This window comes from Marmota marmota, unplaced genomic scaffold (genome assembly GCF_001458135.2).
Source record: "Marmota marmota marmota unplaced genomic scaffold, marMar, whole genome shotgun sequence".
NCBI lineage: Eukaryota > Metazoa > Chordata > Mammalia > Rodentia > Sciuridae > Marmota > Marmota marmota.
This window is the reverse complement of record NW_025999998.1, coordinates 3143035-3170944: the sequence shown is the minus strand read 5'-3', so window position 1 is coordinate 3170944 and position 27910 is coordinate 3143035.

Genomic DNA, 27910 nt, shown 5'->3' with positions numbered 1-27910 from the left:
ACCTTGGCTCCCCTGGTTTCCAGGGCTTCAAGTTCAGATTGAATTACACCATTGGTTTTCCTGTCCCTCCAGTTTGCAGACAGCACACTGTGGGACATTCCAGCTGCTGTAGTCAAGTGATCCAATCCCCCAAATAAATCTCCTTTTTAAAATCTCTTGGTATGTTCTATTGGTTCTGTTTCTCTGGAGAACCTAATATATAACTCTATATCATCATGCAGGTCATTGATGAAATATTTAGTATATGCCTGTGCTATTTTAGGGCTCTGGCATGGCATGATATGGCATGAAAATGATTCATTTGGGGCAAATTAATATTCAAACACTTTGTAACATGTGTTTTCAGAATGTACTGTCTCAAACTTTCTAGAAGATTTTAGCACAACACAAAAGCCAAAATAGTTTCCTCTCCTGATATTTTTGTAGCTGGTAAAATTGAAGAAGAGGGAACAGTTGTCCTGGCAACCTTGACCTTCCAGACACTGGGTCATCCATTTTTTAGTGGGTGAGAGAAGAACTGTCACCAGCTAGATCTTGTCACCAGAAAAGCACTAAATCTAGAAATCAAGATGCTGTCAGATTGTCTGCCCTGGTTTAATGGTCAAAGCAATGACTTTTACAGAGCTTTGACCTACATTACTTAGAGTAATACAAGCTCTGATAAACACAGAACAAGACAAAATTTCAGTGACTCAACACAACAGGAGTTTACCACTCACATAAGAGTTTGGTACTTACTACAAGTCAGTGGGCACTTCTTACCCCATGATTCAGGAACCCAGGTCCCACCTATTTCTGGTTCTATTCATTGTGAAAAAGGTCATTTCCAAATTCTTCATGCTCATGTTCATCAAACTGGTGAAACTGGAAAGAAAATATAGAGAAAGAACATTCATTTCTTGACCTCTGTCTGGGAAGTAAAATGTTACCTCTTATCACATCCCACTGGACAAAATTAGTCATGTAACCCTGCTTTATTCCCTCAAGAGTTATCTGTTTCCTTGCTCTCTGAAGGGGGATATCCAAAGGTTGGGTGGCTTACATTAGCCACAGGCCTTGCTAGTAGTGCCATGAGCTACATAGTGATCTGGTCATCTTTTAATATTTTAAACACATTATGTAACAACCAAAGCAAATACTTGAAATAGTTAAACATTTTCAACTGATAAATATATAAAACATTTATCCAGCACCCTCCAATTATCTCTCTCAAAAGAAACTTTCTTGCAACTATTAACCTAATACTGTTAATTAGTGAATTCTCACCAATACACAATTTAAAGTATTACTTCAAAATAACTTGCTAATATTTATCAAGTTCATGAAATTAACCTCTGAAAATCTAATCACTTGAGAAGTATTTGTTTCTTGTCAGGAACAAACAGCATTTTAAACAATAAAAATAAATTAAAAAACAAGAGGACTCTAATATGATATATATACTGTTTTTTTCAATATTGTAATCAAACTATTTGATAAAATAATTTATCAAGCTCTGCATATCCTAACAATAATTAATTAATCTTACCATTATTAATTTCTTATGTTGTCCTAAGGACATCAAGATATCTACTCTGCCAAATGTTTTGCAGAAAGTAAGCAACTCAAAATCCTATTTTATTATAAAAAATGTGTTTAATACATTTATGGGTTAATGAGTGGGTTTGTGCCTATCCCATTTCCTAGCAAGAATTAGTTTTTGTCAGAGTGTTCAGGAATTATTTATTGCATTTAAAAGGTGACTATAGAATGCAAAGAAATTACCAGGGTTAGAGATCCTAGAATCCATTAGCTATTCATTTAAAGATCTTTAGGGACCTGTGGTACTATTTTTTAAAATGCAGTAAATTGGAACAGTCATAGCATTCAAATTTTTCACTGTTCAGGCATATCAAAGAACATTTTAGGGAAGTGAGTATAAGTATTTCATACTAAGATCCCAGGTAAAAGATATGGTATCGTTATTATAATTCCTGTTATTATTTTTTTTCCTCTAACTAGTAGCATTTTCAGAGGGTCTATCCCTTGAAAAGACACTTCATTCACTTTTAATGGTGCCATCAGAAGAAATGCTTGCTTGTCTATTCAAAGCTGCATTATATAAAAAGAGATACTCTGGCCCTTTCCTTTGGGACACTACTAATGGAACTAATGTGTTAAGGCAGTATTTTTATGGTAGCAACAAAATGGAAAAATGAATAATTTTTGATACTCTGTCAAGGTGATTCTGTGGCAACCTGTGTGAAGTGAGATGTCTTCTATTTCTTGGGCTCCTATGCAGATGCCAGAAGTACAGGGCCAATAAAGGGAAAATTGAAAACGTTTGGAAAACCTTGTTGTCTTTCAGTCTCTTTATTTTGATGGCTGCTCCTTTTTAGAGCTCTTCAGAATATTGGCAATTGGGATTCTTGAATGATTTGATCCAGGATTTTTCTGTCATGAATCCTCCTCTGGAAAGCCTTGGAGGCAGAAAAACTTGACTTGAAACCTTCCAACTGTTTCATTGATTCCCAGTGGGAGACACCATTTAATTATTAACTTTCATGAACTTCTGATTTCTCAGCTGCAAAATGGAGATGATAATATTGATCGACCTTGCAAAGCTTGTACAAAACTTAAGATAAGCTATTAGAAAGCACCTAAGTTTTTACTCTTAGGAATATTTCCAGAAATGGGAAGATCTCACTTTTTCCATGCAAGCAGTAGGTAAGCAAAGAACTTTCCTGTGAATGCAAAGCCCATTCTCATTTATGGTCATGATAATTACTCCGAATATATATATCTCAGTTTCTTTAGAAAGGATACTTTTTATGTCTTTGTTGTCATTGCTGTTGATTCTTCAGAAACAGAAGCAAATTTTATCAATGACTGGAGTTTGGAGCCTGATGGTAAGGAGAAGCATGAATGACACAATGGCTTTGTGTCCGGCAGCTGTCATTTCTGAATTGATGCATCATTATCAGTGCTGGAAAAAAATCACATGACATCTGTTGACATTGATTAAAGCTGATTTTCCCCTGAAATGCTCTCTCTCACATCTATTGCACAGTAATGAGTCATGCCCAATGTCAGCCTTTCACTTTCTGACGGTTTAAGTATACATCCTTGGATAGGCTCCAGCCAGGCTGACATCTGAAATATAATGAACAACGCCATTCTAAATTGCCAGTGAACGTAAAAGTAAATGTGTGAGGGGCCATATGGAACTTGATAGCGTACTGAATGCTACAGAACCTTGTTGAGCATTATTTAGCAGTGGGAAATGTGTACAGTAAAGGATGGATGACATCATTCTCAATGTGATGGCAGATTCCACAGAACAGGCAACTTGGGAAATAACTGTCACCTAAAACAGTCTCCACATGTACTTCCATGTAATTCTCTGTCAGATTCTCTCATCTAGAGCCTCCACCAGATAAAAAGGATCTACTGGTGGCTGCCCTTTTGAGTCAGGTGGGTTTACAGTCATATGACAGTGCCTTCTCTGCGCTAGCCACTCTCCTAAACTTTCTTCTTGCCTTCAAGAACCCTATTCTGTAGAGAAGCCAGACATTAAACTCATTGTTACAATGGGGTACAAGAAGTATTCTACCTGAAAAATGAATAAGATGCAATGAGAGAGGAGAGGAGAAAAAGAGCTGAGTTTACTGGGTGGAATGAGAGGAGGAAGAGGAAAAGTTACAGAGAAAGCAATACTCAAATAACTGTCCATATGGAAGGGTTCTGCATTGACAGATACAACCAATGGTGAATTGACAATACTAAAAAAAATATTGTGTCTGCACTAAACATGTACACTTTTTTCTTAACCATTATTCCCTAAATAATACAGTATAATAATGATTTATTTTTTTATTTTTTTAAAGAGAGAGAGAACTTTTTAATCTTTATTTTTTAGTTTTCGGTGGACACAGCATCTTTATTTTATTTTTATGTGGTGCTGAGGATCGAACCCAGCGCCCCACGCATGCCAGGTGAGTGCGCTACCGCTTGAGCCACATCCCCAGCCCCAACAATAATTTATAATAGCATTCACATTATATTTGACATCTTAAGTAATCTAGACTTGACTTGAAGTATATTGGAGGATGTGTATAGGTTACATGCAAATAATGCACCATTTCATATAGGGGGCTCCAGCGTGGGTAGATTTGGTATTTGTAAGGGTCCTGGAACCAAGACCACAGACACTAAGGGATAATCATATTTCTTTAGAGAGTAGGGGGAAGACAAGATTCCTAGAACAAAACAGAATAAATAGAACACAACCTGTTTAGGGGTGGAAGCTGAAATCTGGCCTCTGTGCTTAGCAGCTAGCACTTTGGATGACTGAAACCTGGACAGCATGTGAGAAAGGAGTGAGAACTAAGGCTGGACAGATGCCAAATCACGTACCACAACATTGTGAGAGCTAAAGACAATATATAGTAAATCTAACAGAATCTTGAAGTATTTCCAAAAATTATCAAGCATACAGAAATGCTGGCTAGCCCACAAAAATGTACCTTGGCTAAAATCACATTGCCCAATGACACTTTTCTCATTAACCATTTACCAATAAGAAAGTGGTTTCAGGTCATTGGGTGCTTCTAGCTCTGAAGGACACAAAGAGGTACGCTTCTCAGAAATATTCCTCCAGCTGGGCATGGTGGTGCACGCTTGTAATCCCAGCGGCTCCGGAGGCTGAGACAGGAGGATCACGGGTTCAAAGCCAGCCTCAGCAAAAGCAAGGCACTAAGCAAGTCAGTGAGACCCTGTCTCTAAGTAAAATAGAAAATAGAGCTGGGGATGTGGCTCAGTAGCCAAGTGCTTCTGGGTTCAATCCCTAGTACCAAAAAAAAAAAAAAATCCAAATTTTCTTTAACATAAAAACCCATGAAATGAATGATTCAGTAGAATTTCATCAACAGAGAACAAGAAAATGTCTATGGATCAAGACATGGATTGAATAAATTAGAGCATATTTAAATATGTTACTCTCATTGCAGTTAAAATAAATGAAAAGTTTTTTACACACTGATTTGGAATGATGATGAAAATATGTTGCTAAATGAAAAGTAGATTGGAGAACAATATGTGCAAAATCCTTTAGGATGTGCACCAAAATATTATTATAGCTTTTTCTAAATACTGTGCTGGAGTAATGTAGAAGAGATATCATTTTTCATTTTATTATATTTTTTTACTTATTTGTTTTACAATGAGTTTATATTATTTTATAATTTCTAAAGTTGCCCAAAATTGCAACAGTACAAATGAGATAGTGAGGAGAAGCAGGAGAGATAAAGGTAAAATTTTCACAAAAGCCTTCTGCTTGGAAATATTTTGATGGCACCACCTCAACCAATTATTCAACAAATTGCTTAGCTAATGATTTTTTTTATTGACTTGATTTAATGCTTGACTAAATTAATCCAATTGTCTGGTTGTTTTGGATCCAGAGAAATAAAGCCCCATTTTTAAATTAATTTTTGGCCTCACAGTTTTATTTTTCTAGGTTTCTCTGAGTTATTTTTTCCCTCATAGAACTTTATTGACAGAAAATGACTCAGTTTTTTAATTCATATTTCAAAAAAATTAAGGAAATTGGGACGGCATTGAGATTGACATTCTGATGTCCTGTGAATCTGTGGAGGGTTATGTAAGATGGCCAAAAACAAAGTTTTCCTGAGTATTTTATAAGTTAAAGCACTTTATGATTATTCTCCAAATTAATATTCCCAACAAACTTGGAGGTATGTATCTATGGTTCTATTTTAAAAATAAAGAAGGATTAAATAATTAAGCAGGATGAGACCTAATAAATGACAGGTTTAGAGATTTTTTAAATAGTTGGCCTAGACAGAAATGTATAGCAAACAATTCCATAGATATGAAAAATGATCCTACACAAATTCATACCACACAGCAGCCAAAGATACTGCAATGCTGAACTGACTCATGTTGGAGGAGGCTCTTGAAATATAGTAATTGGGCTGCAAAGGAATCCACCTATGCCCCTCCTGAGCCCATCTGACTTGCCATCATTCCTTTAACTTTTACATACAATATGAAAGTATGTCTCCCAATGCAGTAGAATGGATTTTTTATGCATAGACAATATTTTCAGGAAATGCCTCTCTGGCTCCTAGAATCCTCTCAGGCATCTGTGCAGGCTGTATCCTTAGGGACTCAGATGACCATACATCTTTGCTTCTCTGATTCTTATGTTTCATTTGTCTCCTTTTAATAGTTGCAGCCAATTTGGGTTTGAAATGGTTCAGTTCACTGCAGAGATTAAGGAATAATTTTGTTTACTCTTAATTCAAATAAATTCCAGAGCACAGTTAGTTATCTCAGGCCTAGGGCCATACTCCAGGAAAGAAAAAGGAGATTATTTCCAGACTTTGAAAACCTTAAGCCACAGATCTGTGCTCTCCCACCCTTTCATTTCTCCTCCTCAAGCAACCATTGTTCAGCAATAAAGGCTCAAGAGTTGTCAGTGGTTAACCCTGTTGCATTAGAATAGGGAATTTCTTGGGAGGAAGGGATTTCAACTCACATGGAGGAACAAGGAGATGGAAACGCCTTAGAACTCTGGGAATAATAACTGTGCTGTAATCACTTTTGAACTTGAAGTCCATGGATCAGTTCATGCCAATGTTAGTAATGTCTACATAGTTTCTACACTTATATAATTTTTTGAACTGGAAATAGGAAGGAACCTAGGTTGAATTCCCCCAGATGCTGAGAAGATGAAAGAATCATATACAAAGGAATCGCTCAACATAATCACACTTAAATAAAGGGGAAATGTTTGGATCAGGTTGACTTCTTTCTCTTTCTTGACAATGCAATTAAATCCAGGGTCACTTAACCACTGAGCCACATCCCCAGTTCTTTTTATTTTTTATTTTGAGACAGAGTCTCACTAAGTTGCTCAGTGCCTTGCTAAGTTTGCTGAGGCTGGCTTTGAACTTCTAATCCTCATGCCTCAGCCTCTGGAGCTGTTGGAATTATAGGCATGCACCACCATGCCTGGACTGACAATGGAATATTTATTCCATTCTTTGTCACTAAGAAAAAAACACAAAGGAGAAGAGTTTGTGTTTTGTTTTGTTTTGGGGGAGTGCTTGTTTGTTGTTTTTACATTTTCTTTTATCTTTCTCTAATCCTAATTCATAATGTCCTTTAGAAGCTCAGCTAAAGATGCCCATGCCCTTGTTGTTTCAACATTCAGATGGACAGTTAGTCTGTGACCCAGATGAGCCTTTCCTCTTCAAGTTATCCTGGGTTTCTGAACCCAAAGTTACTGAAACGAAAAAAAAAAAGTTTTGATAGTTGGTAACATGTATTAACATGTATTGTAGAAAATATTTTGTAAAACAAGGGCCACTTAGGACTTGACATTAAGAACCATTTCAACATCTTACTTTGTTCTATTTTGAACAGTAAGTGATCTTTCCTCTTGATCTGTTAAGATGGGTTTCTGCTACCATCCATGTTCTCAGAGGGACTGAAATACCAGCCCTCCACGATACATTGGGGAAAAAGAATAAGACATATCACTTTTACTTCTCAACCTCAAGAAGAAGGGAGCGGAACTGAAAGTCAATTGCCAGTGGCCATGGATTTGTCAATAATGCTTACCTGAAGAGTCTTCTATAAAAAGCTAAAAGGGCAGGATTCAGAGAGTTTATGGAGAGCTGAACACAATGAGGTTCCTACAGGGTGGCAGCCTGGAGATAGCTGGGAATCTTCACAACCCTTCCCCTGTACTTTACACTATGCATCTCTTTGTAATACCATTCATAATAAAATAGTAAATTCAAGTGTTTCTCTGATTGTGTGAATAATTCTAGCACATTAATAGAACCCAAAGAGGAGATTGTGGGAACACCAATTGATAGACAGTTGGCAGTTGATCTGAAGTTCCAGAGGCCCACACTTGTGACTGTCTTCTGAAGGAGGGGAGGAGAGTGTAGTGGGACTGAACCCTCAATCTGTTGGACCCGAGACACTACTCCAGGTGAACAGCACCAGAACAGAAGTGAATGAGGACACACCCACTGGTGCCCACAGCTGCAGCACTGAGTGGAAAGCACAAGATCCTCCATCTTTCCAAGTCAGTCAGTCTCCACTCAAGTCTGATCAGAACAGGAAGCCATTAGAAAGTGTGGTGGTTTTAGGAAGGTGAGGGCAAAGAGTTCACACTGGTGAGTGGGAGAAAATCCACTCACATCTGGTGTCAGAAGTGTATTGTGAGAATAAAGTGGGAGAATCTGAATATGAGGGGGTTTTTGTCTGCACACTGTACTTTAGAAACTGGATTCCATTCATGCTGTACTTTTGGTAATTGGCATCGGGATTTTTCTTAAAAAGTTTTAAATGTGTGCTTTGATTTCATTGAAGTTCTGGTTGCAGTGCTTTTAACAGTATTTCCTGGGCAGGTAGACAGGATAGAACTTCTTTACCAGATGAGAGTATCATTTCAAACAGATGACTTGAAGTGAGTAGAAATAAATAATAATGATCATGAAGAAGGAAATGCACCAGAGCCATGGATGATGCATCTAAAAAACACCACCACTTTGGCATTGCTCTGTCTCTAACCTGCTGCATAATGCCCATGTAGATCAATATTTCTGAACTGAAAACTCAGGACGAAAAGAGACATACCAACTCAATTGGCCATGTGTACTTACTATGCAGAATAGAAAATTGGCCTTTACAACTGAGGGCCCAATTCCTTAAACACTTACCAAAATGGAAAGGCAATAGTAGGCCCTGGGCCTATAAAACAATTGAACTGGAACAGAAAAAATCCCCAGCCTGAGATAATGAAGGTCACCACAAAGATGGCAAGGTACGAATGAAAAGGATACAACCTTGTGAGGGAAAAATATGTAGATCATGCACCCCAATATGTGCAAATGTATTTATCTCTTAGTCTTTAATGTGCCCTATATCAAACAAATTTAAAAGGCTAACAAAATTTCTACTATAAATTAAAATGCATACATATTCTTCCCATTGGAGCACTTTGAGCAATCCCCTGGGTGAATGTCCTTTAATTCATTCCTGGTGCAAAGGATCTCTTTCTGCTCAAACACAGCACTCCCTCAGGCTGTAGAGACTATCTAACCACTAATCATATAATTGGCTTAAAATGGTCTTGAAATCTATGGTTCAATGTAAATTTGACTCTTGGAACAAGTAAAAGATAAAGCGACTATATTATCTTTGTAATTTTTTTACCATGCAGTGCCCAATTTTGAGGTAGATCCATCTCAGGTAGATGGATTTAAATGATCACAGGTTTAGGTACCTGGTTGTGGTATCAAGAGATGCTGAGATTGCTTTTGACCCCTGGTTCTTAGAAAAGAGGGTGTAAATGAAGGAGCTTGCAAAGCCCATATGTTAACCAACATCAAACATCTGTGTCTTGCTGTGGTTCAGTCCTCTCCCTTCTGAGCAGCTACCATGATTTCCCTGCACGCTGTGAGCATCACTTCCAGAAAACAGCCAATATGGCTTCAAAGAGATCCTAACTACCCTCCTTAAAATTCTTTGCCCTCACCTTCCTGGAACCACCAGGACATTTCCTAATGGCTCCATGTTCTGATCAGACTTAAGTGGAGGAGACTAACTGACGTGGAAGGATTATAGGAGCTTGTGCCATCTACTCTTCAAGAAGATGGATGCATTTTTAGTTCTCATATTTCAAAAGGAACTCAGATGTTTGAATTTGAAATATCATAATAGATGGTGTAATTTTAGTTCACTTCTTTTTTCCATCAGGTTAAAAATATCTTTCAAATAATTCTCATTGAATTTTCTTAGTCTCAGCTTCTCTCAAACTCACATTTGGGGCCTTTATTAGTTGATAGTGTCTTCTTACTATTAATCATGTTCTTTCATATATATTAAATTTGACTTGATTTATTGAGAGATTGATACCGGTGACCTTAGAATGAATAAAAATCATAATGATGTTTAATACTAAAGCCTAATCATGCTAGCTGCATACTAATAGCCTGATGGATTTGATGATGCATTTTAAGCTGAAACATTAGAGATTTTTCTTTCCATTCTTCTGGGTTCTTATGGAGAAACTCCACACAAATGCTTCTGACAGACCACTAAAACATGACACCAAAACCTTCTGATAGATGTTCCTTCTGGAGTGAAAGAGAACAGGGGTATATGTTGTAATGGTATTGTCCACATTCCTGAGAAAATATGATTGCTGTGTTTTATTATTTTAGCAATTCCTTTTTAATGGTATCAAACATCATTTGTATATTTAATATGTGTGAGGCACTTGGCTAGGAGCTAGATACATGGATGTATGATATGATGCTCACCTGGGAAGATAAGTCTAATGCAATATAAAAAATTAGAAATGTCTTTCATTATAACATCCTGTATTTGTCTGCCTAATATTTATTACTGAAACCCTCATAAAAACACTGCTGAATTATTTTAAATATAAAATCGTGCTTCTAATAGAAAGTGATTGAATACAATAATAGCTACTGAGTCTTTGAGGTTGACAACATCCATTCTATCCTCAGAAGATTAGTCCAAGTCAATCATAGAAATCAGAGTCCCCTTGTCAATGGCTGATTTAGAAATAGGAATATAATCTAGTCTTGGACAAGGAGACATGAAGGACACTTTCCTGAGAGAATGTCTCATGAAAGTGAGGAAAATATCCCATGAAGCATCTTCTTGCTTCTAAATAGTAAATATGGTGAGAGACTCTCCTTTTGAATTTTCCCTGGAAACTAAGTATCTGCACATGACGGCCAGAATTTCTGGAGGCCTCTTGCTCTCTGCCCAAGATTGAAGCACACACAGGAAAGAGCAAAGAGCCCAGAATGCTCCAGGATCAGAGTCAGTGCTTTCCCATCTCCCTCTGTAGCTGCTCTACACTTAGACTTGTCATATCAGCTATGTATTTTTCTTTCTGCCCAAAGTAGTTTTTGTGTTTTTTGAAAGAAATTTCTGAGAGCAATTTCTCTGTTAAAAACAAACCTAGGCCTTGAATCTAATCCTCATTCAATTACCTCACCTGCAATTATCAAAGGAGCTCTGCAGAGATAGAATAAGACCAAGAAGAAGCGCACCAGATGACCTAAGGTGGAGCATGTGGCAAATTCCTCTGTCCAGGCAGGGCCACATATGAACAGCCTCCTTTCCCCTGTGCCAGGACTTCTTATGAGTGTTCTGTGGGCTCCTTGGCCGGCTGGTGACACAAACAGACCACTTGTCAGTTACATATTTAAAAATTAATAAAAGAAAATGCACATAGTTATAAAAAATTACATCATTGTTAGCAAAATATGCTTAAAAACTACATATGCTGTTTCATTAATGCTTAACATTAAAAATCATGATCACAGTTTTCACTAATTCTGGAGATTACTACCTTCTATACATGACAGAAAAAAATACTTAATTTCAGTTACAATTAGTGAAATGATAATGTAATGGCTTTATTATCCAATTTCATAAGCCCTCTGAATTGTATCCAAGGATTGCTTACTTAGGAAGTCCTGTCCCTACCTTTTAATAAAGAAAATATTCTAATCCACCTTGAAGTCAGCCTTTTGTGTTTGTTGATTGGGCCTCCATAGATTGGTGTACTCACATGAAATGTAAATTAGAGTCGCTGTCGTCTTACATCTTGCACAGTTACATTCAAAAATCACCTCCTAGTTACTTTTTCCTAGCTAATTATGATGTTGGCTGGGGATTTTCTAGACAGTTACTAAAAAAAGAACTTTTTTATTGTAATTCAGGGAGAGTAATTCTAATCTTTCAGAACTATTTTCCTTTTCTGTATCATCCAATAATTGGAAGGTTGCCTGATTTCTGATTGGAAGTAAGCCCTCTGGCTAGGTGGTATTAGTAATCTTGGCGAGTGTAAAATTAAGAAGGTGAAATTTGTTATCTACTAAAATACCTAGCCTATGGATCCTAATTCCGTAAGTTGAAGTCCAAACTTCACTGTAATTCTCTACAAATTGCTTAAGGCTTCACTTCAAACCTAATTAGCAATTCAGAGAACAAGAAAACATACTGTTTTAAGAATTAGAGTCTTCTCAGAGAACTACACTTAGTTTTAGAACAAAAATATATGTTTATACTAGGGAGGTAGCTATGACTTTCCCTTTGTTCTAACTCCCATTGCCAAAAGATATCATTCGGGGCTTTTCTTTGACTTATCCTGATCAACTTTGCAAAACATTTACATCTTGTTTCAAGTAGGACTTGGTGTACAAAAACTAATGGTTTCTCTTTGTTGAATAGTAGGACAGTTAAATGAGTAAAAATATGTAAGGGGTTATGAACTAAAAGCGTATAAAGAATAATGCATATATGTGGAACTTTTCAATTAATTGAATTCTCATTGTCAGTGGAAGCTGTAAGAAACTACTGGAAGACAGCCGCCTTGGAGTTTCCATTTGATCAAGTTTTCACCATTTTCTGAAATGGCTAAGCTTCGTTAATGGTTACTACTACTTTCTAAAGAAACTGCCCCGAATCTTCACCTGGAGCTCATCAGGCTTCAATAATGAACAATGTGAAAGAAACTTCTAGACATTAGCATTAGAAACATCATTAGAGATAGGAATTATATCACTAAAAATTATTACAGCCAGAATGAAGATCAGGACAACAGACGAATAAAAGAGGTAACAGAACTGGTTAGAGGGAATCACACAATATTGGGTAAAATGGGAGCCTTCAAGTTTTCAACTTGCTTTCTCAAAAGAATCTGAATTCAATTGATTCCTTTTTTTTTTTCTGTGAGATTCAGGGTGGAACCAGATCTACATTAAGAATAAAACCATTAAATCCAATTCTATTCATTAAGTATTTATTCATTTATGTATTTATATTTAAATAAATTTCCTATAAAAACAATATGTCCTAGCGCTTTCTCAACCTAATAAAGGAAAGTTATGAAAAAACCCACAACCAATATCAACCTAATGGTGAAAGACTGAATGTCTCCCCAAAGAGCAAGTACAAGACTTCATCGCCACTCTGGGGCAGCAAGGCATGAAAATAACATAAGGGTTATTCCGATTGAAAATGAAGGGGTCAAACTGCCTCTGTTATAACATAATCTGGTATATAAATAATCCTAAGGAATCCCCTAATCTATTAGTTAAAACTGATAAATTCAGCAAGATTGTAGGACATAAGTTATACAAAAGACAGTTACACAAATTCTGAAAGTGAAATTAAGAAAACAAATCCACTTATAATAATAAAAATGAATAAAATACTTAGATACAAATGAAGCAAAAGAAGTAAAAAAAAATTGGAACTCTGAAAACTACAAAATATTTTTTAAAGGAATGAAAAACAGAATAAATGGAAAGACATTCTATGTTCAGGGATTAGAATACTTAATGTTAGGATAGCAGAACTCCCCAGTTTCATTAACAGATTCAGTGCAATCTCTATTAAATCCCAGCTGGACTTTTTGTAGAAGTTAACAAGCAAATCTTAAATTTATACAGAAATGAAAGAGATGAAGAAAAGCAAAGAAATCGACAAAAAAAAAGAGCAAAATAGAAGAACTCATGCTTCTCAATTTTAAAATTTACTACAAAGCTATAATATATAATCCAGATATTGTGGCACCAGCATAAGTATAAACATATCGATCAATGGGGCAGAATTGAGAGTCCAGATATAAAACTATCCTTAGTCAATTCATTTCAAAAGCCTGCCAAGATTATTAAATGAGGTAAAATAGTCTTCAACAAATGGTAATTAGAATAATAGAATATCTATACAAAGAAAAATGAGGCAGGAGTCCACCACACACAAAAATTAACACAAAATTGATCTTACATCTAACTGTAAGAGCTAAAACTATAAAACTGTTAGAAGACAACATAAATCTTCATGAATTTAGGTCAGGCAAAGTCTTCTTAGACACAACATGAAACACATAACAGAAAAAAAAGCAAATACAGGTAAACGGAACTTCAACATTAAAAATCATTTTGCTTCAAATGACACCATCAAAAAATTGAAAAGACAACCCACAGCATGAGATAAAATATTTGCCAGTCATCGTCTGGTAAGTGACTTACAAGCAAATATATATAAATATAAATATATATATAAGTATATATATATATATATATATATATATATNAAGGAAGGAGAAAAGATAACCAAAAAAGGGGTTTAATCCAAGCTTATATGACAATTAAAAAGGACATTTAAAGTGATCCAATGTGATATTTTGGTTTTTAGTTTGGGTTGACAAGTTTAATTATTGTTGTTAGTTTATTTATATAAGTTTACATATTTTATCACAATATAAGTATCTATAAAAAATATTGTCTTATCATGGAGAAGTTGTAATAAAAGGAATATCTTGAAAACTATGGATCCAAGACCTATCTTAATAATTCAGGGACTACTAATGTAATCTTAAAGTTATTAAAACTTTCCTCCAAAGATATTTTTAATTAATTCATTTCATTTAATAAATAAAATTGTATATATTTATTATGTACAATAGATTTTAAAATATGTATATATTGTAGAAAGGCTATATGAAGTATGTAACACATAGTATCTCATACTTATTTTTTTGAGTGTTGAGATCACTTAAAATCTACTCTCTTAGCATATGGAACAACAAATCCCACCATTATCTAAAATTATAAAGCACCAATAAAAGTGTAGAAAAATTTTAAAATAAAATAAAAATAAAAATTAGTATTTGTAAAGTTTTCAAAAAATCTATAATCTATTCAGTAATTTTCAAGAATAGAGTACACTGCTTTAATTGTAGTCAACATATTGTACAATAACTCTCTTAAGTTTAATCCTTACTTAACTTAAATTTCATCTTTTACCCAACATGTCAGAAATGCCAACCTTCTCCAGACTCTTATCCACCAGTCTACTCTCTGCTTCTGAGTTCAGTTTTTCTTTTTCTACATGAGATCATACAGTACTGGTCTTTGTGTGCCTGTCATATTTTATTGAACATAATGTATTTTATGATCATCTGTGTGGTCACAAATGATAGGATGTCTTTGTTTTTGAGGCTGAATATGTACGTGTGTGTGTGTGTATGCCCCATTTCTATATCCAATCATTTGTTGATGGACACTTAGGTTGTTTCCATATTTTGCTTTTGTGAACAAAGCTGTAACAACATGGGAGGTTTCTCCTCATATACTGGAGATATAATATATACATGTGGTTAGCATTTCCCTGATGGTTAATGACATTGACTATTTTTTTTCATATACCTGTTGACCATTTATATGTCTTTTTTAGACATAGCTACTCAGTTCTATTGCCCCTTTTTTAAAAAAAATATTTGTTTTCTTTTTATTGAATTGAGTTCCTTATATATTTTGAATATTAACCCCCCCATATCAGATAGAGGATTTGCATTACTTCCTCCTATGTATAGGTTGTCTCTTCACTCTGTTTTTTCTTTTCCTACACAGAAACTTTTTAGTTTGATGTAATTCTACTTATCTATACTTTGCTTTTGTTGCACATGCTTTGGGATCATATACAAAGAAAATCATTGCACAGATGAGTATCATACAGTTTTCCCCCTATTTTGTTTATAGTAATATGCTTTTATTTCCTAGTGTGAGTCTTTAATTAAATTTCATTCTCATGCATGTGATATGTACTTGTTCTATTATCATTTATTGAAGAGATTTTATTTTTCCCATTGTATATTTTTGGCACCTTTGTAAAAAAAAATTGACTGTAAATACATTGACTTATTTCTGGAATCTATTCTGTTGTGTTAGTCTGGGTCTATTTTTATGTCGATTCCATGCTGTTTAAATGACTGTAGCTTTCTAGTCCATTTCAGGGTCAGGTAGTGTGATGCCCACAGCCTTGTCCTTTTGCTTTGGCTGTTTGGTGTCTTTTGCTATTGCATGCACATGAGATCTTAGAGGTTAAAGGAAGCTATTGTTATTTGCTGTTTTCAGATTAGAAAACTAGGTTGTCAATGATTAAATGTCCAAGGTTTCCTAGAGAATAATTAAATTCATCACTGTTGTGCATCTTATTCTAAAATTTTTTAGGCCAGAAAGTTGAATTAAACACTCCGAAAAATATAAAGTCATATAAACAAGTTATGTATGTTGAGTCTCATCTCCACTCCCCCATACTGATCCTGGACAAAACTTCCAATATTCCTAATTACATCACTTTTTTGTATCCAAAATTTTCTCAATGACTCTGTCTCCTGTCCTGAGTGTTTAATCTGCTGTATAATTTTCTTGGTGATCTGAAATACAATCTACATTTCCAAAAGTATAATCTAAACTCATATATTTCTGCTATCACATTCTCTAAGGCCAAAAGCAAAGGAACTATTACTGTTTTCTACTTTTCACACATTCTTTCCACTTTCTTCATTTTGTGGCTTTGATCATGTTCTCTTAGCTTGCAGCGCCTTTCCTCTCCCTTGACCCCACAGAGCCACGTCTTTCTTACACCTCCTGATGAACCTTAAATGCTTGTGTCCAAGGGGGCAGGGCTGTGGAGGGTATTTTCTCTTTTCTGAAATCCTCCAGCACTTTGTTGGTATATTTTTATTGCCTTTACCAGTTTGTACCATAGAGTTATTTGTAATTTGTTACATTCCATTTCTTACAATTAGTTCTCAAATTTTGAAATCATAAAGAGCTTTATTTTGGCCAAGATCAGTCTGTAACTTCTGATATTCTCCTCTTGACACTTCATTTTTCTGTATTCCAGGAAGGGATACCTTGTGTCATTTCATGTATTTATTCATCATTTCTCTCAGTTGTTCTGCTGCACCTTTTATTAATTATTCAGTAGCATGTAAATGAGTCTCATGCCTTAACCTATCATAGCAGCAGTGGGATGGAGCCACTGAATATTCTTTGGAAATCAGTTATTTTTGTCTGTAGGAATCCTGTTGAGGTTCCTTGAAGTGAGTGATGGAATATCAAAAAGGAATATAGGACTGGGGGTGGGGTAGTTTCCTTTATTCCATTGCTAAGACTAGAGCAAGGAATCACAGGATGGTTTCCACTTGCTGCCTCTGAACTGAGAAATGAATCTAAAGTATTTGCATACATTACAGAGAGCGGGAGAGTAGTTCCAACTTCCAGCAGTGATTCTTCTCAAAAAAAAAGAAAAGAAAAGAAAGAAAGAAAAGAAAGAATTCACAGAAAACCAAACTGCCTGGTAGTGGCATATGCATTTCAGATTAACTAGCAGGCCTATAGAAACTCCTTCAGCAAGTCAGCTGACAGCTTAGGCCTCCAATATATCGTCAAGGAGGACTTATTGCAATTAAACTCCCACTCCATTACACTGGATTCATGTTCATGTTCTGGATTTATAGGTGCAGTTTAAGAACTGGAAATAATCTGACTTCAAATAAAACGTTTAGGTAACATAAGAAAAATCCTTTTTTCTTTCCATTTTACAGTAATATAAAGTTTTCATCCAACCCCATAAAACTTAAATCCTTGTACTGCTGGGTCAATCTATAGTTCAGAAAACTCAAGTTGTAAGGATTGGAAATGAACTAAGTTAGTTTCCCTGACTCTGCAATTGGCTGTTTGCATGCCCATTAGGTTTACTTCTCCAATGTACTGTGAGTTCAAAAGCACTGTGTCCTGTAAATATAATCAGCAAATGCCACTGGTGCATGAAAGATTCCAGACAACGACAACTAGCATACTGTGGGATAGAGAATTTTATTTTACATTTGTCTTTCTTTCCAGTTAGAATAAGAAGACTAGCTTGAGAATTTTGTCCTATTTCATTTCTTTATGTAATGCCTAACTCCATTAGATTCATTAAATCATGGAAATTGTTGATAGCACATCTCAGAGATAAAATCAAATGAGCCAGCATTCCATAGTTAATAGGTACCTGTACTGACTAAGGACTCACAGGACCTAATGGGTCAGTTTTCTGTGTTGGAAGAAGGAGAGGTGGGTGTCAATCCTCCGATTCCTGCATTTCATTGTTTAAACAGTACAGCAGGCTCAACCATGAGAAACCACTGCATTCAAAAGGCAAATAAATATTCACAGATAGAGATAACTAAGATTTCATTTTGCTTCCATGGACTAGCATCAACTAGCAATTCTTTGTACCAGTGAATTTGTGGTTTAGTATGTGTCTGTTTAAATCATCTTTTTTTTTTTTTTTTGCTGTGACCAAAAGATCTGACAAGAACAGTTTTAGACAGGGAAAAACTTATTTGGTGCTCTTGGTTTTAAGAGGTCTCAGTCCATAGATGGCTGGCCCTATTGCTCTAGGCCTGGGGTCAGCTAGAACATCATGGCAGAAGATTGTGGAGGAGGAAAACAGCTCAGGAGATAGCAACCTGGAAACAGAAAAAGCAATGTCCACTCACCAGGGACAAAATATAAACCCCAAAGACATGCCCCTGGTGACTCATCTCCTCCAGCCATATCCCACCTGCCTACAGATACCATCCAGTTGATTCGTATCAGTAAATTAATCCACTGTTAGGTCATACCTCATAATCTAAACATTTTACCTCTGAAAATTCTTGAATTGTCTCACACGTGAACTTTTGGGGGATACCACATATACAAATCATAACAAAGGCCATGGGAAAAAATTTTGAATTTCTAGATTAACAATATCTAATCTCACACCCAAAGAAAACCATTTGGTCAATTCATTCAAATATGTCATAACTCTAATAAAAAGAATGGAAAAGTTACTAACTCAGTGGTTTCCAGTTTGGGCTGACCATGGGAATGCCTCAGGGCAGATTTTCACAACACTTCAAATTTCCTTAGAAGATCAGAATCACCAGGTTTGTGGTTGATGAATTCACACATGTGAAAATCACCCTCAAATAACCCTGATTTGCAGCTGGGTCTGAGAACCAATCAAGTAAACTACCCTTGTCCGGCTAATGGTCCAGGGAAAGTGAGTATTGTTTCAATGTTTTTTTTTATTTCCTCAAATTTTTATTAGTTTATTCCTTTTATGTGACTATGCAGAAATAGTTGGGGAATTCATATTCTAATGAAAAAAAGAACAAGTTAAAAATGTTATATGATTTTATGTAGCAATAAGTACAATAATAATAATAGTAACTTTTAAAATCAATATAAGAAAAAGTGATAGAAGTGATGGAAAAAGTATTTCTGAGGAAGAGTCAATTCAGATGAGAATCTCAGCAGTGGAGACATTATTTGCCATATTTTTTAGAAACTGAATAAATATTAGTTGAATAGATAACAAGAAGATAGGTCTTAAGGGTCTAGGGAATGAACTTATACCAAAGTACAATCTTGGAATCTTTTAGAAACAGTAAAAAGACCAATGTGGCTAAAGATGCACAGTCAGAGGAATAGGAGGGCGATAAGATATCAGCTAGGAGAGCTAGGTGTATGCCCAAGGAAGTGGGCCTGTAAGTATTTATAAAGAGTTAGGACTTTATTTCAGTTACTAAGGGGAACTTATTAGAGTTTCGGTCAGAGAGGTGATATGATTTAATGTATGTTCTGTAAAGAAGGCTGAGGCTCTGTAAAGAAGGCTGAGGCTTCTATGAGGAAAATGGATAATGGAATCCAAAGGTGGAAGCACTCGACCAGAGGTTATTGCAGCACTTCTGAGGTTGAGCACTAGAGGTTGAAGACCTGCTGAGAAGGACCCAGACTCTGAATATATTTTAAAGGCCCTGGAAACTGATTGAAGCCTTGCTAATGGACTGGCTATAGGAGAAAGAAAAAGAAAAAGGTCGATGATTGACACATATTCATTTGCTTTGAGAAACTGAGAAGATGCTACAACCTACACTATTAGCAAGACTAAATAGAAGCAGGGTGAGGTAGGGTGGGGAATCAAGAGCTCAGTCTTGGATTTACAAAACTAAGATTCCTATAAAATTTAAGGAAAGCTATAAGGTGGACAGTTGTATTCATAAGCCTGCAACTCAGGGCTGTGGTTGGACAAAGATATTTGAAAGTTATCTGGAAAATGCACATTTGAATTGTCCTTGCTCCCTTCAATTTATCTTTCTGCTTTCTTTAATCTCAGTAATTCTTTCCACCTTTCGTCTTCTGTCTTCAAGTTCCTCTCCTTTGCAATACATTCAGAACCCACTGTTCTCTTATTTTTTCTACATTTGCCCTACATTTTTTCACCATGGGATTTTATATTTTTTTAGCTTAGAAATATACATTCATACCAGAAGATTTGAACTCTACTGTGTAATTCCTTAAGTTACTCCTTCCTCTCTGGACTTCCATTTACTCGTTTGTGAAATGTGCGGGTGGGTTATGTCAATGGATGGGAAGACAGTGGGATGCTTGGATGTTCATCCTACTATATGCCCATAAGATCTGATTTTGTTGATACCATCATTATTGTTGTAAATGATGATGTTCTGATAAAATTCCATTGAGCAAAAGTGTTCATGAGTAGAAATGAAAAGTTTAGAAACTACTGGCTTGGAATGACAAATGATCATTTACCTTCAGTTACCTTCTGTCATTGAATTCAATTTTCCATGTGACTGATGTGAGCTAAGGAAATGTAATCAGAAGTTATTGGGACTTAAGTCCTAAAATTACAGCTTAATACTATGTGCTATCTTAACACATGATAAAATCGGTAGGACTTCAAAGCCTTAACCTCCAGCTCCCCTCACAATTTTATCCCCACAGATAAGTTCCCTGAACCAAACAACCCTCCTTATCAAAGGGACCACGGATAGTCCTGCTTGTCCCTGAATAATGGCTCCAATTCCTTGCCAGTCTATGGAGTTAATCAAAACATAATTATTCAAACAGCCTCCTGTGTGAACCAGGGTGCACCTCATCTTCTTGACAACTGTATTGTTCCTGTTAGTCCCACAGGCCCTCTTAGTCCCCTTTGTCCCTGAGTATAACCCCCATGTGGCCTTGAATCCTGTGCTGTCATCTTTCCCCAGGCCAGGAGTGTATGTGACTGATAAACTGCTGTAGATTTTGCCCATCAGATGTGACATACCATGTGTTAACTATCTTCATCACCCTGGAGAGGGAATCTCTCCTTCAGCAATGAGGTAAATGAGAAGCAATTAAAACTCTAATGTAAAACATATGTGTGTCGATGTTGGAAAAGCCAAATAAGTTTTGTCTTTTTTTCTCATCTGATATCACAACGTCACAGACAGAGTCTGGATATGATTGCAGGGCTGGGAACAATCCAGGAGGTAATTATAGAATTGAGAAGCCAGCACTAGAGAGTTATGGAGTTATGGAAGGACTCAACATAACTAGGCCTAAACTAAGATGAAGACAGATTTGTATAGAAGAATAGAGAACTTCCAGATACTGGGGTCCCAAAGAGAAGATAAAGGAGATTATCTTGGGGGAAAAAGGGGGAGATTCTCTTGGTTCTTTATCTAGTATAGGTATTCTAATTTTTTTATTTTAATTTTTATCACAACCTTACAAAAGCAATAGTTACTCCTCATCTTGAATGAGATTTAGAAACTTGCTTAGTATCAGCCAGTGAGGGGAGGTCTCTGGATGTTAGCACTACTCCCATTCTAAGCTGGATAATGCTTTGTTACAAGGTAGTAGGAAAGAGGCTCTTCTGTGCATTGTAAAATGTTTAACAAGGTCCTTTGTCAAATGTCTCCTGGGGATCAAATGGACCCTAGTGGAGAACCACTACAGTAGTCAGAGACCTGAAATCAAACAAGTCTACCAGATCCAAATGTCTATGGCCTTTCTGTCAGGCCTGTGGGCAGAACTGAGGTAGGCAAAAGAGGAAGACTCAGTCAGCCCCTTCATGACCCAGCCAGGACATACCTGGCCTGTTCAGTGGATCAGGAAGGAAGATAGAGTCTCATTTCTCTCACTGACTTACCAGAACTGTCACCTGGCTCCAAGCAGCATAGCACATAATGCATTAAAGCTCCATATCCTGTTACCAAATAGCTGAGACATTCTTCCCAACAGAGGACGTTCTTAATAAATTATAGGTCTGAACGAGAGAGTGATGAGCCAGAGGAAGGGTCATGATGAGTCTCTCTTTACTGTTATTAAGAAAAAAAACAAAACAAAACTGTGGTTAACCACATGGACCATATGGGGAATAAATCAAGGGAATTTAAATATGTATTAGAAGGGATTTCTGAAGCCAGGAAATAAAGCACATGCTTGCTCTTCTGCCAACCTGTGAAAAGACTCATGCTTGACTCAAGGTGAACTGTGTCCTGTAGCCAGCAGCCAGGAGACTTCTGTGAGGCCTCTGGGCCAACTCTTGCCTCCTCCTTAAGAGGCAGAAATAGCATATCAGCTTGTCGGGTCTTGGAAAGGTGGGCAAAGGCTCTGACACTTCAGTTACTACAAAATCCAATGGTCACATGTGACTCACACTCTGAGAGAAGCAATAGGAAGCCACCAGTCCTCAGAGACCCAGGGTGGTGTCCCGTTGTATTCCGTACATAAAAGGAGAGATTCTCCTTTGCTGTGGCTGTCTAATCAGTCCTGAGGCGCTTCTCTCCTTCAGAAAGGTGTCTTCCATTTTTGTTGTCTCCTCAGGGCAAATGCTTATGAGAGAAGGAAACTCCAGGGCCCATGAGAACTGAGAGAAAAGATACCACCATGTCCCCCACTGGACTTCTGCCTTTGCAATCCCTCCATGTTCGCCAGCTCTCCTTTCAAACCTCCCTCTTTCCTCCCACCAATAATGATCTTCAATAAAACACCCCAGGCACACCATCCCTGTGGGGCCGCCAGGGCTCAACACCTCAGTCAACACAGCCATTTAAACCTGAATCTTCTTTGGGTGTGGTTAGAGGTATCCTGGCTGCAATTTTTAACCCACGGAGTAAGTAAATGGGTTGGGACTCCCTTCCCTATTTTTCAGACTCTTTCCTTCAAGTTCCTAAATCGACCAATTTTCCTTCTAAAATTCCCGGCATCATTTCACTTGAATTCACTTAGTTGAACAGTTGGTGGGAAGACTTGCTTAGCTATGTACCTCAAAGAATAATTCAAATTCACTGTGACTTATATGGGGGAAAGGTCTTAAAAGATTGAAGTCTAATATAAAATCATGCATCATGATTTTATTTTTCCAAAAGAAAGCAGCTAGTATTCTCCTGGGAGATCATTCACTGCTTGGCAAGGGACTTAGGATAAGTGGAGTCAAGATAGGGTAACATACAATATATGGTTCCCTTTGCAACTTCATAGCTGACAGCAAAATTCCTAGGTTGTTCAGTGAAGTGTTTCTGATAGTCTGCATTTTGTTTAACTGTTATTGCTTGGATGTATGCATACAAATGTACAGAATTTCAGCTGATTGGAGTGTTCTGCTTTGAGAATATGTTTAATCCTCTTTAAGGATAAGTAATTTTTATTATTTTAGTGGTGTTCTGCTACAGCGTTATAGCCGCCATTTGTGTGTGAGGCATTTGCTATGGGTGAGCTATGTGGCTTCAGGCCATCTTGGGTGGAAGGGGTTTTTGAAGAAGGTCTTCTTGTTCCACGACCTCCTTCCTTGAATTAAAGAAAGGAAACATTCCCAGGCCTTGGAAATTTATCTTTGTTTAGTGCATTTGCACCAAACATATGGGTCTTTAAAGGATGCCTGAGGATCCAATGTGCTTATCTGAATGTTGAATATGGATGTTGTATATTTCTATAAGACCTAGTTTTTAGAAGGTTCATAGTGTTTCTTTTTTTCCAGTGGTTATAAAACTTGATTAAATGCTTACTCTACTTTTATTTTCCCTTTGCTCGCCCATTTTTTTACTTTGGCTTTTGTTTTTTGTTTTTGAGGGGGTTCTTCCCTCACCCTTCAATTTCTTGCCACAAAAATTGATTCAAAAAAAGAAATGAACAGCAAGAAGAGTTCTTGAATTTACTGTCTGAGGTTGGCTTCAGTGGACATAAATAGTAGCACCTAAATCTGTTCACTCATTACATCCCATTTTCGTACATTTTCATGGCAAAAGTCACTTAAAGACGAGAAACCAATGTATTGTGTTTTGTTTTGTTTATAATTTTAGTACTCTTAATGTCAACCTCAGATTGACTAAATTTATACAAATCCACCATGTGGAAATCCATCATTAAGTTGACTTGTAAAAAAATTTCGATACATCCTAATATAATTTATTTAAGAATATTTTATTGTATAAATGGTGGGAAAATACATTGAAAGATAGGTGTTACCCATACGTTTCCTTTTTTTCTGCCTCTCGGAGACTGAGAAAATGGAAGTGTAGCTTTAGGGAAATAACATGCTAACTATGTACTTTCTTTATTTGAATTAAAAAAATTCATATTTCTTGCTTCGAATTTGGCTAAATCTCTTCATGAGACAAATCTTCCCTCTAGGCATAGTTCTGAATGGCATGTAATGGTGCTCTACTGAAGCACATGAAATGACCATGTTAAAATACCCAGGGCTCACAAAACTGTCCGGCACTCACTAGGTACCCTACAAGTATTTGTGGAATGACTGAGGTATAGTTAACAAAATCGTAAAGCTTCTCCAGAAACAGGAACAAAAGTGAAATTTCTGAAACACAACTCATGAAGTTTGAAAGTATAGAAAGTGATGGATGTGAGGAAGGATGAACAGTTAGGAAGCCTAAGTTTTCAATACTACCTTCTAACTCTCCACTGCCCCCTCACCTTTCATTCTCCTGATTTCAATTTTATGATCATGATCATCTCAGGAAGTTATCTTAGGACCAAAACACTATAAAAAGTCATTACACTTTCATTTAAATTATATGAAACAGCATCACTACTCTGTCCATGTGACTTGCTTGCTTTACTTGTGTATATTAGGATTTGCAGAGAAACAAAACCTTGGAATTGCTTTCAGAAGTTTAATGTGACCACATCCCCCTTACCCTCCTTCTCCTTTAAGATTTCAAGTTATTCAACATTAGTTAGTCAACCCACAAGCAGGTTAAAGAAGCAAATTTTAATGAAATTGATATATGATTTGGTGTAGCATTGTAGATTTAATGATTTGATCATTATCAAAATGCAAGTGAAGCCATGCATGGTGACACATTCCTATAATCCCAGAGGCTTGGGAGTCAGAGGCAGGAGGATCACAAGTTTCAAGGCCAGCCTCAGCAATTTAGCAAGGTCCAAAGCAACTTACCAAGACCCTGTCTCAAACTAAGAAAGAAAATGGTTTGGGGATGTGGCTCACTGGTTAAGTGCCCCTGAGTGTAATCCCTGGTACAAAAAAAAATGCAAATGAAAGTTCTTCACCAAAAAATATTCAAGGACTATTATTTCCACAACCTGAAAAATGTTACTAAATCACCATTAAGGTTAACAATTATTCTAGTTCATTTTAAAAAATGACTAAATTGACAAGTGTAATTTTTATTTTCTAATTGTAAATTCAGGCCATCACAATAGTAATTCTTGTGACATACTACATCCTCAAACAACTTTTTGAGTTAATATTGATTGCAATAATGATTTTTCTACCAACTCAAAATTGACTTCACAGTAAAAGTTTTGTTATGAACACTTTTTAAGAGCAAGACTTGGAACAAAATTTCATAATGTCATGCTATGTATTGAACACTCTTGTGATATGAGTTAACTAAAGGGTAATTATATCCATTGGAACCCATGAGAAAGGATCTTTTTCTTTTTTTTGCTTGAAGAGTCAAAGAATACTTCTAAAAAATAGCATAGCTTCTGACTAGTAAGTGCATAAATTCATTGAGAATTTATTGAGTGTCTACTTTGTGCCATTGACTTTTCTATGCACTGCAGATAAAGCAGAAAATATAACAATATCTCTATTTTCATGGAGCAGATTGTTTAGGGCTTTGAAAGTCATCATAGGAAATTTTACCAAGAGTGAGATAGACAACCATTGGAGAGTTTAGGAGAGAAATAACATGGTTTGATTTATGTTTTCAAAAACTGCTTTGCCATTTGGAAAACCAATATAATGAGGTGGAGACAAAAGAAAGAAATCCAGTTAGGAGACCACTGCACTAGTTGAGGCAAAGAAGATAGCAGATTAGAGTAGAAAGTTAACAGTGGGCATGGAGCAACGTGGTTGAATTGTAATTGGATAGATTTTGAAGATAGAGCTAACTGGTTTTGTTGATTAAATTGACATGCTGTGTGAGAGAAAGAGAGAAGTCAGATATGACACAAAGGAACAGGAAAGCCTAAGTTGTCATTTACCAAATTAGAAAAGGTTGTGAAGAAATACTGAGATCTTAACTTTGGACCTATTGTGATTAGCATGCCTATTAAACACATATGTCTTGCACAGCAAGAATTTTCCAGTTTATTCATTCACTACAGAAATACTGTGCCAGATGCCCTGGTGCACACCTGGAATTCCAGGAACTTAGGAGGCTGAGGCAGGAGGATCACAACTTCAAGGCCAGCCTCAACAATTTATGGAGGCTGTAAGCAACTTAAAGAGACCCTCCCTCAAAATAAAAAATGAAAAGGGCTGAGGATATGACTGAGTGGTTAAGCATCCTTGGGTTCAATCCCCAGTACAGAAAGAAAGAAAGAAGAAAAGAAAAATAAAAAGAAAGGAAGGAAGGTGAAAGATATATTGACTGAGCACCTACTCTGTGCTACACACTTCATACAGTAGATAACAAAAACAGACATATGCAAAATACCCATGCTTTGAGCTTAAGGCTAATCTAGAAGTCTGCCATTAAATAAGGAATCGTTCAAATAAGTAAAATAAAAAGCATGAAAATTACAACTGTGAAAAGTAATATGAAAATAAAGTACTGAATACAGACAGAGAATGAGGCTTTGACCTAGATCAGGAAGTTAGGAGAGACTTTTCTGAAGAAATGAAGGCTGAGATGAAATCTTAAGAACAACAACTAAAACATAACCATGTTTTAAATGGAAACAGGTTTGTGTGATGCAAAAGCAACCCGTAATTAAAGCCAGTGTCCAGGATGTGGTGAGAATTCAGGAATTCAGTATAACAGAAGTTCCTAGCAAAGAGCATGGAAAAAACAAGTGGGGAGAGGAAGGGTAGAAGGAGAACTTGGAGAAAGGAGCAACTTCAAAGTGAAATTTCAGACTTTTCTCCACTTTCATTTTGCTGAAGGGAAACCATGACCCTTAACATAGTACAGCAAAAAGAACTAATTAGACCATCCACCCACTGCTGAATGCAGAGTGTTTGTGTGAATGGAATTATAACATCACAAAGTCTTACATTTTTCACATCACATTTATTGGCAGTTGGACTTACATTTTCTTCTCTGTCACCTTTTATTACAAAAGATCATATTTACATTTTATTTGACACCCTGCAAATATAGCGCAACTCTTCACAAAATCTCTTTATTAAAAAATGCCAAAAGCAGCTTGTGTAGTGATTATTATTTTATTGCAAGCACATTTTACTGTCATTTATTGTCTTCACAAAATTGAATTCTGACAAAAAAATAGGGAAGGGGGGACTTGAAGGGAAACATGTTTCCTATGTATAAATTTAAGTATCTAGTAATGAGGGAAATAAAAGATCTTAAAGAACTCGAGGCTGAGTCAGAAATTCTGTCAGCCTTTCTATCTTTTTGGGTTCTGGTGAAACATAAAAAGAGATTGAAACAGTACGGGATTGAGTGAAAGCATTTACATTGTACTCGTGATTTCTTGTCACAACACTGATTCCACATAACTGTAGTGTGTGAGGAAGACAGCTGATTCTGCAGTCACTGATTAGCACCATGATTTCCAAACATCAAGATCTGACTGTTCTGCCTATCCATGAACAGGGTATATTTTTCCATCTTCTAAGATCTTCTTCTATTTCTCTCTTTAGGGTTCTGTAGTTTTCATTGTATAAGTCTTTCACCTCTTTTGTTAGGTTGATTCCCAAGTATTTTATTTTTTTT